Below are 17,693 nucleotides of genomic sequence, written 5' to 3'. Positions count from 1 at the left end.
AGAACCATGCACATGATATCAACATTAGAAACCAGTGAATCTGGTGCCACAGCAGATGCACAACACCCACACTCACAAACTAAGACAGAGCTTCATCCTCTTTCAATCTCCTTTAAACACAACACATTAACACCACGTAAAGCCGTTAACATAGGAGTTACCTGTTTATGGACACAAAGCGTTTGCTTGGAGTCATGTCTGTGTCCATCTGATAAAATCCATTAGTCACAGTACTTTTGGCTTCGCTGTCAGAGGAAAATATGTAGTTCTTAAGCTGATACATTCTGCATCATGTTCCCCAACTAGTTGCTAACTTTGTGGTTTTCTGCTGAGCAGGAAGTGTACAGTCAGTTAATCAGTCTTTCTGCTGAAAAAGCTGCTTGCTGCTGCAGGATGAGAGTAATGGAGGAAACTAAAATAATGAGCTAAAAGTCTCCACGTAGCTGAGGGAAAGTGCAGAAAAGGGTACATTTTCAGACATCCTGCAGCTTTAACCTTAACGTACCAGCCTGGAGCTTGTTTGGGAACTGTAAAAACTACCTTGCACAATCAAATTGTAGACAGTGTTTCCTTCCTTCCACTGTCTGTTTCAACATGACAGCGCCTCTGACCACGAAGCCAGCTCTGATGCAAACTCACACATGTTGACTGAGGCTTTCCCCGATATGATACACTCCCAGAAAGAAGGAAAACACTTTCTGGTGGGAAGTTTGTCAGCTCTATGCAAACAGAGAGACCACAGAGGCCAGGTGATGCTATTAACATCCCGACTGATAGAGGAGTTTTGAGACGGAGACAAAATACAGTATAGCGACTGCAGACTACAGACATGGTGGCAGGAGCTGGAATACAAACAGACCTTTCAATGTGGACTGTGCTTTAATGTGACTATGCAAAGATACTTAAAGAGCTGCTTTCTTAAACAAAGAACTTTATTATCACACATTGTCAACCACTTCTCGTGTGGACCATCGTCTGCTCAGCTGTGATGCTCTGCTACATGTGCTGCAGACAGTTCTGTAAACTGTGTTGTTTTAGTGCGCCCTGCTGGACAAACTATGTAATGACATCACTTTACATTAACTCCAAGCATTGTTTGTCTGCAGTATGCTCTGCAAAAAAGGTTTTATATTGACACATAATGGTAAACAACAATAATATGTCTGTGATAGGCCCATATGGGCCGATAACATCCAACAATATCCTACCTTTATATATGTTGGGATCAGGCTGGTGCTTTACTGATTTGTGTATATGTGTGTATATTTTTACTTGTACGTGTCTGCCATGGTACATTTATAAACATGTCCCCTGAACACAGCTGACTGCAGGCTGTAAAGGCTCAGGGATCCCTCCTCGACACCTAGCTTTGAACCTACGAAGGCAGTGGGGGATTCCTGAACAAACTGGCAGAACAGCTGAGACAAAGTTAAATTAGTGCAGCCAGAAAGCTGATTACAGTAGTGGCATTATCAGACACAGAAATATATGCAAGCTAGATACGCTTCTGTCAGCTCGTGAGTCACATGAGTTTAGACAATGTACAAAAAGTATTTGAAAGGGATGCTGATGCAGTGAATCTCTGCTTTCTGGTGCTCTTGAGACAACACAGTCCATGGTTTATATCTTCACACACTGCACAGTCAGGTGGGTCAGCCCTCATACAGGTGGCAATTTTAATAACCAACAGCAGGTAGTGTGTGTGAGGAAACGCTGACACCCACTGGTGCTCACTGAGTATTACATCTGTGACAGATTATTGAAAAACACTTGTAGAAATGTTTAAATGTTTGACTCGACTCTTACATGTTGCCCTTATTGATGTAACTTTATCGTGTTGATGCTTTTACAGAGATCTGCAGAACAAAAGCCTGTGACTCCAGTTATTTTTATCTGATTTATTTGGACCATAAATATTTTTTTGCAAAATCCATGTGGTGTTTTTCCATTGGACAACACAAGCAGTGGGTTATGGGAAGAAAATAAACAGCGACTGAATTTAGAAAGAAGGTGGATCTGTGCCAGCAGCCTTTATGTTTATTTGGAGTGAAACCCTTTTAATAGCAGACTTGTCCAACACAGGTGGAGCTCCATCCATCCATTTTCTATACCATTTATCTTGTCCAGGGTCATGGGGCGGCTGGAGCCAATCCCAGCTGTCTCTAGCTGTGCGGCCATACTTCTAAGCACTGCAACACGTTGCAGCCTCGGGTGTAGTGTGCTCATAATATTCAAACTTCATGTCCTGTCAAATTGTTGTAAATATTGACATTAATACTTAAAACAGTTGTGAGTAATAATATTTTCACTTATCAAACACAAGTGTTTGGGTTCGGGTTTATTGTCAAGGAACAAGTCTTGGTGGAGTGTGCAAAAGTGTAATGTATAAAATACAGAGACATGGTGTAATGTGCAGAGATAATAATCCAGATGATGTTACAACGTAAAGTGTCTACGCTGGGAAAGAGTTTGTGTGACGGGCAATTTTAGAGAACCTAACGAGCATGTCTTTGGACTGTGGGAGGAAGCCGGAGTACCCGGAGGGAACCCGCACATGCACGAGGAGAACATGCAAACGCCACACAGAAAAGCCAACTTTGTACGAACTGGGATTTGAACCAGGAACCTTATAGCTGTGAGGTGATGGCACTAACCACTACACCACTATGCAGCCATACTTACAATCAAATCAAATAACAATAGGCATCTCGTTTATTTTGAGACATGGAAGTGTTTTTTGTTAGGTTAAGTGGGTTTTGGAGGCGAGTTGACTCTTGGCTCAAATGCTGATGACTAAGTTTTGAAAGGTAGCTTCAGTGTTGATCAAAACTTGTTAGCATTAGAATAAAAACTGTTAAAGGGTGTTAAAATGTGCAGATTCAGCCTGAAAATATTGGTTTACACACTTCTGTGAAGGATGTGGGCATCATAGATTTAATATGTTATCTGGCAGTAAGCTTTATAAAACATTCAACACACTGAAAAGCTCATGCATAATGTTATGTCCACATGTACGTGATGTAGTGTGGTATACTCAATCCTGAATTCACAATACTCAACTACAAAACTTAATTATAGTGCAAACCCTGCATATTGATTCATCACCCTTTTCCAACTCCATCATAGCATACCGAGTGTAACATGATGAGGTTGCTGATATTCTTCATTATGATGGATGAGTAGTGTGCTGTCCAGTCAGGAACAGCTGTAGGTTATGAGTTTTGTGAAGCTAGCAGCGGGCAGCGGGACTGTCAGCACTGACTGACCGGCCTGCAGCTGTCAGACATCAGAGGCTCAGATCAGGCAGCAGAGGCTCGATCACCTCCGTCCTCCCTCTACAGTCGAGCTGTCACTGCAGCTCAACTCAAACTGTCTGCAGCAGGAGGGCTTCACTGCTTTGTGATGTACTCTTAGACAGAATTAAAAGCACACTTCTAAATAAAGTTATCCACACTGATATTTTCCTTTTAATGTTGTGCCGTTATAGTTTTATTTTATTCACGGAGAGCTTTAACCTGCTCAAACATCTTAAAGGCTACAATATGTCAAATTCACATCACTCAAGTTCAGACGAATACATTCTTCTTATATAGAGTTGTAGAGGATTTTAAATGTTCTTTATCACTACAAGATAAAGAAAGGATTAACACAATAGGTGACTGTATTTGTGTTTCCAAGTAGCTGAAAACATGAGGATCCCACAGAAGCCCTGTGAAGCAAGATTATGGTGATCTATTTAATGGTTCTGATCTAAATAGTTTTTCCTGCTATGTTTATAAATCAAATTGTTTATTATTATTGTTAATTTGTTGTTAAAAGTGCCACCTGAGCTTTTTGAAAGTGCTGTTCGTCATGCAGACAAAAGATGGCGCTCAAACGTTGAGTAAAACACCAAACGCAGACCTACCTCATACAGCTGTTTGTCATTTTATTAGATGTCAAACAATTCACAAAAATATAGCAGGCCTTCTTCCACCTGATATAAAACTACATTAAGGTCTTAGATATTTATATTTTTAACATACTTATTAAAATACCACAATAACAGTGACATGCTCGGCAGCTTCTGTAGCTCCACCAAGACCATGAAATTATTTTATTTTTGTTATTAAGTTTCTAAAAGCTAACAGATTCATTTTCGCTATTACTTTTAGAACATCCTTTTAAAATCCTCCTGAACTTTCTTACAGGTTTCCTTGGCATCTCAATCGAAGAAATCGGCACACTTGCGAGTTACATCCCTTTAACATCCACCTCCCACCCTCGCTGGCCTCTGATTGGACGGGCGTCCTGTCAGTCAATAAAAGGGCCCGTTATGTCAGTTCACTTGCTGCTTAAAAGCTCAGAAATTAGAGACATTCGTGCACGATATTTTTCTCATCAAAATAAAGGCAACTGACTGACTTAGTTTTAATAGCGACAATTGCTTAAATAGTTTAAACACACACAAAAAGCTGAAAATGGGGCTAATTGGAGTGACTTAAAATACACTAAATTACAATAGTAACGACTACAATCAAACAAAATCTCCCACCATCAGCAAAATAATTGTTTATCATGATTTGTCATGCCCTTGACACATCAATTTTCTACTCGACTAAAACTAGGTCCAAATACATAATTCTTGGTGGCCTACATTCCTCGGTTGGTTTGTTGAGTTGAAGTACTTGAAACTGATTTTTCCGATAGTTCATGAAGGCAGCAGTACTTTCATTGTGGCCCTGCAGAGCTAACGCCATCACACGCAGCGGCTACGACGAGCAGCACGGCGACATCAGGGCCAGCACAGCAGCGCTCCCGTAATAACTGCCAAATTATTTCTTTATAACGGAAATGGAATATAGTGCTGCGGATTATTAGACGCGTTTGGACAGGTAAGAGACATTGATTTATATTTCAACTCATCCTTCAGCTTGCTCGCATCTCTGAAGCCGAATGAATTACTTTGATTTTTCCAGGTATTATTATTTTTGACGTTTTTCTTGAACGTAAAGGTGCTTAGTATACCTCCTCTATTTGTGAAGGCTGTCTGAGTGAGGCGTCGGCTCTTTTTTACTAACCTGTGTGTGTGAATTCAGTTAAAAAGCCTGCACACAGCGGCATACATTCAGCCCTGGTAATGAAGAAACAGCACCCGAAGCTTATAAGACAAGTAGGTTATCCACGGTCAATGGCACAAAGCGGAGGACTACGCTGTGTTCATTATCACTCAGGAGGGTTTGAGCCTTCAAAGCATCTTGACGCATTGGTTTTTGATCCTCTGCTCGGTTGTTTACCTCCTCCCCCCCCTCCCCTCCCTCGCTCCCCACTTTCTCCCATCACCATCATCAGCATCTCCTATTGATGCTTAGTAGAGTCAGATGAAGGACACAACCTCACATGACTAACAGTGGCTCTCTTATCTGGGATGCATTCAGGGTCTTTTGCATGCAGGTTTGCAGGTTGCATTCCTCCACATAACAAGGTGCAGGTGAGGTGTGCTGGCATCACTTTAATACAGTCTGTCCAAGCTTGTTGGCAGTGATCCCTGTGGTGTTTATGACTTGTAGATTAACTTTGTCTCTCCTTTTCCCGTCATAATTGGGGTTAATTACTATCATCACCTCGATCACCTCTAAAAACAATGACAGGCTTCCCTCCATCCTTTCCCTCGGCCCATTAAAACTTGGCCAGATCTGAACCGCAGCCATTCGTTCCACCCATTGTGTTTTCAAATTTAATGTAATTGATTTTATCACCAGCCACAGTTTCACTCTTGCATCAGCATTTCTCCCTTTAATGAGGCAGTCTTTATTTACAACATGTGACTGACAGCAATGCGTGCCACTTGTTATGCATTTAATTTAGGTGGCTTTCTATGGAAAACTGGAAGGGAAATCCCATGCTTTCCTTTGCCTTAGGAGTACGATTATCCCTTTTATTTTAAGAAGGCTGAATTCCTTTGGTCTTCAGCAGTGCCAGCAGCTCACAGTCAGCATGCTTACTCTACTGAGTGCGAGATTTCTGCACAAAGAAGACAAAGTTTCTTGTTGTACAAACGTGTGACGTGATGAGTTCAGGCGCTGCAGGTGCAATGTATAGGAGCAAGGTATACTGTAAGGCTTTGAGGATGCATCTATCCCCAGGCTGTAGGGATGTTCTCTGTTGAGATGAGAGGTAGTTGTCCTGGAAAACACAAAGTAGCTACAGGTCCCAGTGTGCTTTATGAAATATCTTTTTTTATGTCTTGTGCCAAACAGGAGAAAGAAACGCATTTTAGCCATTCAGTCTGCAGTGTTTAGCTTGCACACTAGAAAATTAAACATTTCCAACCAGCTGCTTTCTTACTGTGGAAGTCCAATCGGCTTCATTTTATAGATCTCTGTAACTTTTACTTTGATCCGTTGAAGAGTTTCAGTCAACCAACACCTGGAGAGTTACTGTGCTAAACTTAGCGTTAGCTTTCCCAACAGCCCCTGAAGCCGCGCTGACAAGCCTTTAAAAACAATTCTTTTTTAAGTGAAACTGCTTTATTCAGTGTTTTCACAGGTTTCATCACATGGTCTGATTTTTTGACTTAATTTTGATTAACTTTTTGAGTAAAGGAGACCTCCACAGATAATTCGGCTTCTGGTAGAAACCTTGTGAACAACAGACACTGAAGGAATCTTTACCTTAAAACTGAGCTACCATCACTAGCCGCAGTTTGGCTAGCAGCCCCTCCTGACGCTCGGTATCTGCTGGTCGGGAAAAGCATTGTTTATTAACAGAGAACTGCATTACTTAGTGTTTTAACAGTTTTAATTGTCTTTCCTAAAAAAGGAAAGTTTTATTACGTTAATAAACTGTACACTTAGGTTGAAACTACAAGGCTTCAGACTTCCATCATTATCAGATTACCAGAAGCATTATCAAATTAAATATTATAATGAATTGAGATATTTTATTCATTTAGAAAAATATGTGATATAGACAGAAAATGTCTGATGGAAGTCATTACTGGTCGTTACTAACTTGGAAATTACAGATGTAGCTACTTAAAAAAGTCTTTAGCTCCATGTTTAGCTTAAAGTAGGTATTTTTCCAGTGAGGTTCTGTATTGCAGATGTCCCCGTCTGACTTGTGGCTTCTTACAGAGAAAAACTTCTCTTGTCAGGATGAGTTATGGGCAAAGGGCTCCTCTTTTTATTCTCGGTGCTAAACAAAAGGATGAGGCATGCACGGTATCACTGATCAAAGTCCCCCGTGTTTAGACCGACAGCTTCTTATTCTGCTGCTGTTCACTGTGCTGCAAACCCTGCCAAAGCACTGTGCTCCTCATCACAGCAGGAGGGACCCGATCGGGCAGGGATCACACAGAGGTGAGGAAGTGAGGACAGCAGTAGGAGGAGTGTGAGCGTGTACGTAGAGATGCTCATGTAAGTTAGATAAACAAGTCCCATAGTGAGCGATCTGTCTGTGGATGTCATGGACTTGTGGTTTTTGTTTTCATTACTGGATTAATTAATTATGGCAAGATTAATCAGCTTGGGGGCCCTGGGGCAGAAATAGGTAGGTGTGCTCCCATTAAAGGTAAATTCTGGATGTTTTGAACTTGGGCCACATTTTCACATATTTAGGTCTAAATGCTGCAACGTGATCTTCTGGGAACAAATGCCCCAATTAAAGTACACCCACTAAAAAGTGCTTGTTTTTGCCCCTCAGAGGTTCAGATTGTTATTCTAAATGTCTGATAATAGAGAAAGACCTGTTTGTAAGATCCTTTTTATGAAACCCAAACAGCTGTTCTGTACCTTTTTTATAGCCACCAGACTCGTTTGACAAAAGCACTAATTTCACCTCACAGATCTCTGAGTTGCTGGTCTACTGCAGCATTTATTAGTTGGGTTAATTCACATTATTATGTATGACACAAATATTGTTTTTAATCTAAACTAACGATTTTAAACACCAAAGGTTCACGTCAAACTAACAGATGGAGGCAGCGGTAGACCCGCAACTTTCATGTCTGCAGTGTGAAAATGACGTTATTGTCAATGGATTCTGGTGGCTACGAAGAAAAGCAATGTAATGGCTGCTTTTGGTTTAAAAAAGAGAAGATCCGACCTGAACAAAAGGTCTAAAAACAACTTTCTATCCAGTAAAGTTAAAATCCTCAAGCTTGAATAAACTGGTGAGTCAGAATACTTCCTTCATTGGTTGAAGAAAAGTGCAGAGCCTCTGTAGACCTGTTTACATGTTAACTGTTCCCTGTGGACTAGGGGTGGGACAGGAAGTTAATCAGATATCGTGATGTATCATTATATGATTATCTTACAGTAAATCAATGATCATATTTGCTTTATCATGATATTCTTGTTATCATGGGCCATGTGTAACATTTGGTTACCCTGTGATTCCCACCCCGACTGCACAAGTATTTTTATGGGCTTGAACAGCTGACATTATATCAATTCATCAAATAATGTCACTGTTTGAGTATTTTATAGGAGAAAAGCAAACAATTTGACCTCCGTTAAATAAACTACACATTATATGGTGGAACAGAAATGTTTCTCCTCTTGGGAGCCCTCATTAGCAGGAGTTTAAGTGAGCAGGTGGGCCACCGATCACATGATTTCATGTTTCATGTGGGTTATAGGTTATTCTTGAACGTTGTTTAAATTGTATTCTGCACTCAAACATTGTTACTAAAGGTGGTGTGTATCAATAGAAATGAATCAAGATGCAGATGTAAAGATATTCTGCAATAATCACACCAGATTCAGAATTATTCAGCCTTGTGATGTGACTTAGTTTCAGCCTTGCTTTGCCATGGATGTCATTGACCCACTTCAGACCACGTCTCACCTGCTTGGCTCAGTGTGAACCTCGTTCATCCCTTTAATGTATTTTTGATTAATGCTGCTGGGGTGTGCTGTTCTCACCTAGGATGTAGTGCAGGTGTGAAGTGTGCTCACAGTTACTACATCATGTCACCGTGGTTCCTGTCACTGTGTGCCGCACAGCCTTGGAGCCGGTCCCTGTCTAACAGCCAGTGCACAGGGCTGGCAGGGTTAAGCTTTAATCTGCAACATTTTGCAACTTCGTGTAACCTCTAATCTCTGTTACTCAAGACTGCACACTTTTCAAACAGCAAAAAGTCTTCTGGGAACATTTGAGGTAAACCACGGGGGTTTGAGGTGGATCACGTTCAGGGCGATTTTATTATCAAAAGTCCAAAGATTCAGAATCTCCACATTCCAGCAGCAGGAACCAGCAAATATTGGACACAGCTGCTTGATAAATGACTTGAATGATTATCGATTTGTTATTAAAGAGATCGTTCTTAACCTGTGGGGACAGGATGTTAAACAGTACAGTCTGAAGTTCTAAGCTTTTCTGAGCTGTCAGTCACATCTCAACATCTTATTTGATTTATTTTCTTTTTAATGACGAATAAACTGATTAAAATGAGACAATAAGTTAGAATAATATTACAGAATTAATTACTTAAGTTAATTTTTAATGCAAACATGTGGAGAGTACTGCTGCCATCTGAAAATATTATATATTATATATATTTTCGAATTTGTGTTTTTATTGGAAAATTATGTTCGGAATTTTTAATAGTGGCAATTTTATGGATGAAATAATGAATTTATTGTTCAAGAAAAATGTATAAAAAATGTGTTTTGTTGCATAGAGGAGTGGACTGCTGGCCTAACCGTTCTCCAAGGGCCCTTTAAGAGCTGTACACACACACTCTGCACACTGAGACACAAATATACAACGACAGGCAGCTAAGGCAGGGTACACACTAAAGATAATCAAACCAATGTTGGGCCTGATTCCCCCCTTCACACAAAAGCAAGCTAAGTCCTGATTGTTTGATGGTTCTGAAGATGATCTCTCCAGATGTTCCTGCTGTGACGGATGTTAGGAGGGATTTTACTTCTGCTCGGAAGAACGTCGTGGCCGCACCGATTTCAGATATTAAACATGTTATTAAACAATATTTATGATCTGATATCCTGCTGTGTGGGGGGAACCCCGAGGACAGCCGAGCACACTCTGTGTGGAACGTCACGTGGAACCAAACGATAGCCAATCAGGAAGCAAGCTGACTGAAGCAGGAAGCTCAACAGCCGCAGCCATGGCGACAAAAGCAAACGTTCAGCATAAAGTAACATGTACAGCCCGTGTTCATGCCGTCTCCACCACTTCATGCACAGTTTGTTCTTTTTTCTCCCTGAATTTTCTTCCTGCCCGTCGTCCGCCATCTTTGTTTACTCTAAAGTCTCGTTTGACCGCGAGAGATTTCGTGAGATTTCCAGCTCGGATGTTGGTGAATGGATCTGTTAGTGTGTGGTGTGCTGTTTGGGTCATATCGTTGCTCTCCACACACGACAGGAACAGAACTGCTCAATCTATCATTACTTGCGTGGAGTCTCTCGCATTTTCAACATCTGTTAAGATTTTAAACATCTTTTCGTGTGTGCCAGCCAGAAACTAAACTTAACTCTGTACGTAAAGCTCAGTCCCTCACTTTAAGAGTCTGCTGCTTATTAAATCAAACCCAGTGGAATTGTTTTCACATGAGTGAGTAAATGTACCCCCCCCACCCCCCTCCAGCTCATTAGCTCAAGAGAAATAGCAGGAGAGTCCAGTCCAGCAGTTGATGTCATCAGACGGAGCTGGCGGAGGGTTAGAGGGCTCCTGCATTTACGTCTGCAGTCAGCCGCTCCTCTGCGCTCAGCGTCACGCCAGAACCTCAGAGGTCACAACGTCACCACAACAGTGATGTCCTTTGTGTCACGCGTCCAGAGGAGAGGGATGTGTCTCTCTCCTCTCTCTCTGCTGTCTCTTTTCTCTCTCTCTGCAGTCGGTGGCTGAGTCGTGACGTACTCGCAGGCTCAAATGAACTTATTGTTACAGATGAGTAAATGTTGAACCACGGATGAATGCGGGCTGTGACAGAGCCGGAGGGGACGAGGGCCGACATGTGAGAGCAGAAGTCCTGATCATATGATTCCCTCCTGCCGTCCCTCCAGCCTCGCCTTATCACCACTGCTAGTTTGTTTCCACTCTGCTAATTAAAAACCCACAGTCGTGTTTTTTAGCTTTATTCACGATCCATCAGCTTCACTAAAAACATAGGCATGTTTACGACCCCGGCATGTGCCGGTGGGTTAATGTTGCAGAGATGTTTGGGAGGAAATGATGTGTGAAAGCGATACACTGCCATGAAAGCTTGTCAAAGCAGGGCCCACAGAGATGTCCGTCTGAGGGGTGTTTCTTCAAAGGAATTCAATTAACCGGAGTTGTTTTTCTTGCTTCAAGGAGCATCAGCGATAACATCACACACACTCCCCTATCAGCCCGCCACTTCCACCTGCCACGGCTCGGCTTTGTGTTTGCTCGCGTGTGCGTTTACTCCACATGTGCACAGTCAGTTAATGGTCGCTGAGTGTGGCTTCATTTCCCCTGAAAAGAATCCTCATTTACATCTGGAGCACAGGCGAGGCATGAGCGTGGCTGTCTCTCATATCCTGCTCAACATTTTCCATTTTTAATCTTCCTCCTTTTTTTATCCTAATCTCTCCAATTCCGTTCAGCTCTCGAGTCCATTTAGCCTTTATTCACAAGTTCAATAGTGCACTGGAGCGCCTCGCTCTATATTTAAAACCTCACCGCTGAATAAATCGAGCAGAAATCTTTTAATTCAGCCAGCCACCACCCAGCCTGAGCGTTTAGAGTGCTGCTGAAGCAGTGGAATGGCAATGGTAGGTTCCTATAACAGGTTTCCTCCATATGTGGCCGTCTGAGCAGCGGGCCACAGATCCAGCATCACGAGGTGGTTAGAGAAGCAGCTGCAGGGAGGAGGGAGCTGACTGTCCAAGACTTTGTCCAGTTCAAATCATTAAACAGCGTCTTCATCGAGCAGTGAAAACATGTTTTAACTTAAACATGTTGTTTTTAAGGTTCTGAACTGCTGTTTACCCAGATGGCAGTTATCAGACATCATGATCAGAGCCTTTGACTTATCAATCAATTGGCCTACAGCCAGAAACTGTTAAATAACGCTCTGTCTACAATAACACCGTCTCATTCTTTGTTTTATCATAATCCAAGTCAGGGATAATGCTCAGGTGTCCTGATGATTCCTGATTATGAACACATCGTCGTTGTGCTTATACCATGGTCACTTGCAAAAGCAAAACAAATTAAGACCATGTGTTGATGTTTGCAATCAAAATATAAAGTTTGTCACGAGCTATAACTCAGATTCACTTGTAACACCTGAGACTACCTGAAATAATCATCCCATGAGGATCTCACACAATGGAACTGTTTTAACTACTGCAGAGTTTAGGACGGATCTCAGGCCACGTCTGCACGTACACGGGTATTATTGGGTTTTTACCTCCTTCGTTTAAAAAAAAAAAACGACGTCCACAAAAGCACGGTTATAAAAAATCCCTGTCCAAAGGAAAGCGCATAAACACAACAGAAACGCTGTCACGACAACGCCACACCAACAGGCGGCGATATAACCCGGTCATGCAAAGAAGAAGAAAAATAACGGCCAGTCAAAAGTCTGAAAAAATCTATCCCGACGCCATCAATGTAGTGGACGAGTAACTGTACATGTATGTGTAAACATGTACAAAGTCCTGTTAAGCATCACTGCTTATTTCACGGCCGTCATTTTGCAAGGAATGTCGCAACGGTATATGCTAACAAGGTTCACAGTCAAACGAGACAAGCTAGCTATCCAGACATGACATTGTCCCCATATCTATATTTGTTTTACAACGCGGAGAGGCTGTGAGTTGTGTAAGCCGCTGCCTAGGATGTGAGATCGCGTATGTGATCCTCAGAATCAGCAGGTTCAGAGGGTCAGTGAACATCTTTCAGCGAGTATGTTACAGCAGCCTATAAGAAATGTTGCAACTTAGTGTTATAATAAGACGCTAGCTTGTTTGTACAAGGGTCAATACTTGTAATCAATGTAAGGCTTTGACTGCACCCTGTTGGAAAATTAGCAGATGTTCATTGTCAGGAATTAATGCCCAGCCTGTAGCCAATCAGAATCAAGTTCACCCATACCATGCCATAAACACATTTTATTCTTTAAAAATAAAATAAAGCAAAAAGATTGAAACAGAAATGAGAGATAATTGTTTCTTTGATCATAAACAAAGCACGAAGGATCAGAGAATTAACCTGTTTCAAACTATAGCTGATTGAGTAAGGTAAGCATCATGCTGTGTGGGGATACATATGTTATCGTTGTTACCTGGATGATGGGAAAACAGGGTAACATGTCTGATAGATGCATGGTATGAAGTGAGAGGGGTGAAAGACAAGTGGACTTCAGCTGAGACATCCTGTTTGGGCGGTATACCTCAGCTGTGAGCTCCTTCCATCCAAAGAGCGTAGGTTTCTGTCTCCACTTTCTTTACATTTGATGTTCAGCAGTAAAACTCACAGAGGCAGATGTTCCCCACTGACAGCTTCGATAGCCTCGCGCACAATGCAGCCACACCTTTGCAGGTTTGCAGATCTGCTGCTGATACTGTGCGAGAAAGCAGAGAAGTGAGCGAGGACGTGACAGCACGCATCTGGTGTTGCTTTCTTTTGCTGCGCGTGTGGTGATGGAGAGAGAAGGTTTTTGTCAGTAGGTAGTAGGTATCATTTTAATGTTTGGTATTTTAAAATTGTGAATCCTTTGCCTTTTTGGATACTATACTTAATCTAGGCCTACGTTACCACAAAGCTGGTGTAAGGAAAGAAGCCACCGTTCTCAGGTGTTAAATATGAGAAAATTGTCCTCAAAATTAAAATGTTGATTTAATCAGGAAGAAACGGACAAAAGAACGCCAACATGTTTTGATCCTTAGTGCTACAGATATACCTTTGTTCCCTCCAAATAACAAAGCTTTCATTTGCAGCTCTGATCATGATAAAAGCAAGAAATCACCAACCTTATGACAAGAATAAAGACTAAGTAAAAGGGCTATCAAATACAGTTAAACCCGACCGATATTATGATGGTCTTACAGTGAACAATTCTCAAATTACGTTGACGCATACTGTACATTTTGTAATAAAATAGACTTGTTCTAATGTGGATTGGGAATCAGTATGTGACAGCAGGTCATGGACTGGCTGGGGCTCTCTGCCTGCCACACACATCATGAGGGTGTTCTCCCCGCTGAAATGACGTCAGAGTCAGACAATACATCTCACTCTGCTGTATTATTTATTAATGATGTGTTTACCATAGTGTCAGGCAGACTCGTGACAATTGTTTGTACTTTGAGGTGAAAACAAACGTGCTCTCTGTATGTATGTTAATGCCCGAGAAGACGCTTTTCATACATAATCAAGTGTCCAGCTGTGTCTCATGTCATGTGTGAGCTACAGAGGGTATATTCTGTCCTAACAAAGCCTCCCTGTGCTGTGCGTGCTGCGCCCGCTACGAAATCTGCATTGCAAAGGAGCCATTCTGGTCTGTATGAATTTCAATGCTGTTTCTGGTCGTGCTTCATGCAGACAGATTCCCTCGCAGAGCACAGTGGAAGAGTGGCTGTTTATAAGTAGAGCTCATCTCAGATAGTAACTGTGTGTCAGACTCCCTGCCAAGAGCCTCTATTAGGGCCAATTTCCACTGCAGCACACAGTCTCCTGAACCCTGCTGCCTGTCTGCCCTCTGTGCTCCGCTCCGCTCTGTGCAGCGTCATTTCTCTGCATTGCTGATGCAGCTGCGAGATGCTGACAAAGGAGATGATTGCTCATCCTGGCAGCGGCGTCACGCGGGCACGCCAGACCTGGGCCTTCACCGTCACACTTTATCCTCAGAATGCTCCGTCACATGTTAAATAAGACCCAGAGGCAGAGACGGCATCCCCACAGACAGTTTGAATACATGATCATAGGTGGAGAGTGCACATCATGCAGTTATCCCTCTGTCAGAAATTACCTTTGAGTTGAAGCCATGCATGTCGACTGTGCAACCTTAAAGAGGGTGCAGAGGATGAGCATATTATCTACTGTATAACGTCACTGCAACATAACAAAGCTAACTGTGCATTAGCACAGGACCACTTCACAGCATTATTGTGGACCACAGTGTACAAATGACTTTACCATGACCTGCACTGCACATACAGTAGATATGAATCAATCGTAGCTCTTTAGAGCTCGTGGCTTTTACATAATGGTAATAAAGTGTCTTTATTTGAGGTAAAAAAACTGACATTGCTATTTGTTGATTTTTAGTGCTGCCCCCTGAAAGTCGACGAGTCATCTGTCTGTGACCCTCAATCGACTTGAAATTCTTAATGTCGTGCCGTCGTTGTTTTCCCCTCCTTGACATGCGCTGTTGGTAAAGTGAAGAGAGATCACAGAGCTGTGTGTTTCTCGTGCTCTGTACCTGGCTCAATGAGGTCGCGCACAGTTACTATAAAGTATAAACTCGGTCTCCACGTGCTGTGACTGACACGAGCAGGAGCTGTGACCTGTGATCAGTTCATCATAGTTTACAAAAACGCAGCGCGGGGAGGACATTATAACGTGGACCTGTGTTATCACGCAGGTCTGTCTGTCACTGTTAACAGAGACTCCAGTCTGCTGTGTGGCTCATATATTTCACACAGAGCTGTAGAGGCTTCATAATCAAACTAAGTTGTATTTCCCGTCATCACTTCTGTCTGCCATCGCCCTTCTGTGCCCGTGCTCTCCCCCTTTCAGCGCTACGAGACTGTGTCACAGTGTGATGTTTTTTAAAGTCTAATGAAGGTGATTGAGGCTCATTTTATATTCACAGGGCCTAAGCCCGTTATATATATATATATATATATGTATATATATATGCTGCTATAGGAAAAAAAAAAGACCGAATAGTCGGATCTTCGTATTGAACGACCAGATCCGATTCAAAAGATATCTGATTCTAGTAATGTTATCCATAACCTGTACCACATGAGGATGTGTATCAGTCCCACAATGTAAAGCTTCAAACAGTGTGATGCCATCTTCGGCTGTCAGTCATCCAGGAGTTTCCCTGTCTCGGCGTGGTTCAGGGAGGCCGACGTGTGAATCATTCTGTCTTCACGTGAACACAAAAGCTTTCCAGTGTTTCTGAAGTGTTCGCTCTTGATCTGTAAAAAGAAATCCTCATTTCTGCTTCCTCCCTAATGCTTTAATCACCTGGCAAATCCCTCTCTCATGTGGTGTGGATGCAGAAAGCCTGTCCAGATGCAGCCTAATGTGCTGTGAGGATAATTGTCCGTTTTAATCCACTCTTCCTCCTCAGCTCTGTCTGTCAGTCAGTCTCTCAGCTCAGCCTCTCAGCCCGCCGGCAGTCCTGACCTGTCAATCAAAGCACATCCGTCAGGGCTCATGGGAACGCGGATGAAACAGTTTGGATTTAATTAGCGTTCCAGCATGTCATATCTTTACCATGAACTCCATGACGATGTTTGAGAAAAGCTGAATGTATCATCACTTCTGAACTAGCCCTCAGTCTGCAAGCTTGCTCTAAATCCATGTAAAGGCTGCAGCCTGCAGCTGTAAGCTTTGCAAATGCAGCTATTATTGAATGGCAAAGTGCCCTACTTACCCTTTAGAGCCTAGCCCTGAAATGAACCAGAGGTGGGTGGCTGACGGCGACTTTATGTTAAACTGTAGATGCACGTCGTGTCTGAGCGTCACAGAAAGAAAGCAGTCGCCCACCTCCAGAGACTCGGGTGCATTTCCCAGCAGGGGTACCTCCGCCTTGGCTCAGAAGACCAAAGATTATGAGTGTGCTGTGTTCATGGGGGGGAAGAGATACCTGCCCGTGAGCGTTCCTGCTTCTCTGCTTCCTTCTGCACCACCACTTGCTTTCTACTCACAAGTAACATGAAGGAAACTGAACAGAAGTTCTCCTTTTCTTTCTTTATGTTTAATTTAAAGAACATTTAAAGACCTATGAAGCATAAAGAGTGCCGTGACATCAAGTCCAAGCTAGCTTTTTGTTCAGTAGCTCCATGCAATCTCTCATTTAGCATTTCTCTCATCACCCGTTACGACACTATAAAGCTTGTTCCTGGTGTTTCCGCTCCATCTTTGCACCAGTAAGATCAGCCTTCCATGCAACACATCATGTGAGAAGTAAGAATAACAGCTCGATCATAAAGAAGCCATCATATTGTGATGTATGCAAAAGTTGTAACAAGAGAATAATTTGTGCTTTAGTCACATATTAGTGACGCACCGATCAGGATCTTTAGGGCAGATAGGCCAACTGATGTATTTTTTTAAGATTCTTGTTTTGGCCTTTCATAGAGAGAGGACAGTGGATAGTGTTGGACACTGGGGAAGAGAGAGTGGGGATGACACGCGGCAAATGGCCGAGGGCGTTAGCTGAACCCAGGGCCGCTGCATCGAGGACTGCAGCCTCTGTACATGGCTGTCGATTTAACCGCTGAGCTAAACCAGCGCTGATTACTGTTGTTTTAAGAGTGAGATCTGCCCATCACTGATTTAGATGAATTTTTCTAACCTTTCTAAGAATATAAAAATCATAACACAGAGAGAGAAATGAACACATTATGATCTTAGTGTTCATCAGCCATTGTACTTGATAACTGCACTGTTCACAACAATGTGTTCTGCACATATGTGATGCAAATAAACAAATATATAGGCTGAAACCTGCAGGCTCTGCAATCCTATTAAACAAC

The 17,693-nt window shown here is 42.4% G+C and overlaps 1 protein-coding gene across 3 annotated transcripts in view; it reads left to right on the top strand.

Annotated features, from left to right (window-relative positions):
• The first annotated feature begins 4,761 nt into the window (after nt 1-4,761).
• Nucleotides 4,762-17,693, top strand: part of fynb (FYN proto-oncogene, Src family tyrosine kinase b) — an 87,135-nt gene continuing 74,203 nt past the window's right edge. For all 3 annotated transcript variants that reach the window (XM_069657477.1, XM_069657476.1, XM_069657478.1), the window contains exon 1: nt 4,762-4,874. The gene's annotated coding sequence lies outside the window, so the exon portion shown is untranslated. The remainder of the gene's footprint in view (nt 4,875-17,693) is intronic.

This window comes from Semicossyphus pulcher, unplaced genomic scaffold (genome assembly GCF_022749685.1).
Source record: "Semicossyphus pulcher isolate SPU_LCO1_2020_fin unplaced genomic scaffold, fSemPul1.0.p SCAF_11, whole genome shotgun sequence".
Taxonomy (NCBI): Eukaryota; Metazoa; Chordata; class Actinopteri; order Labriformes; family Labridae; genus Semicossyphus; species Semicossyphus pulcher.
The sequence above is the reverse complement of the archived record's forward strand: the minus strand, read 5'-3'. Positions and strand labels throughout refer to the sequence as shown.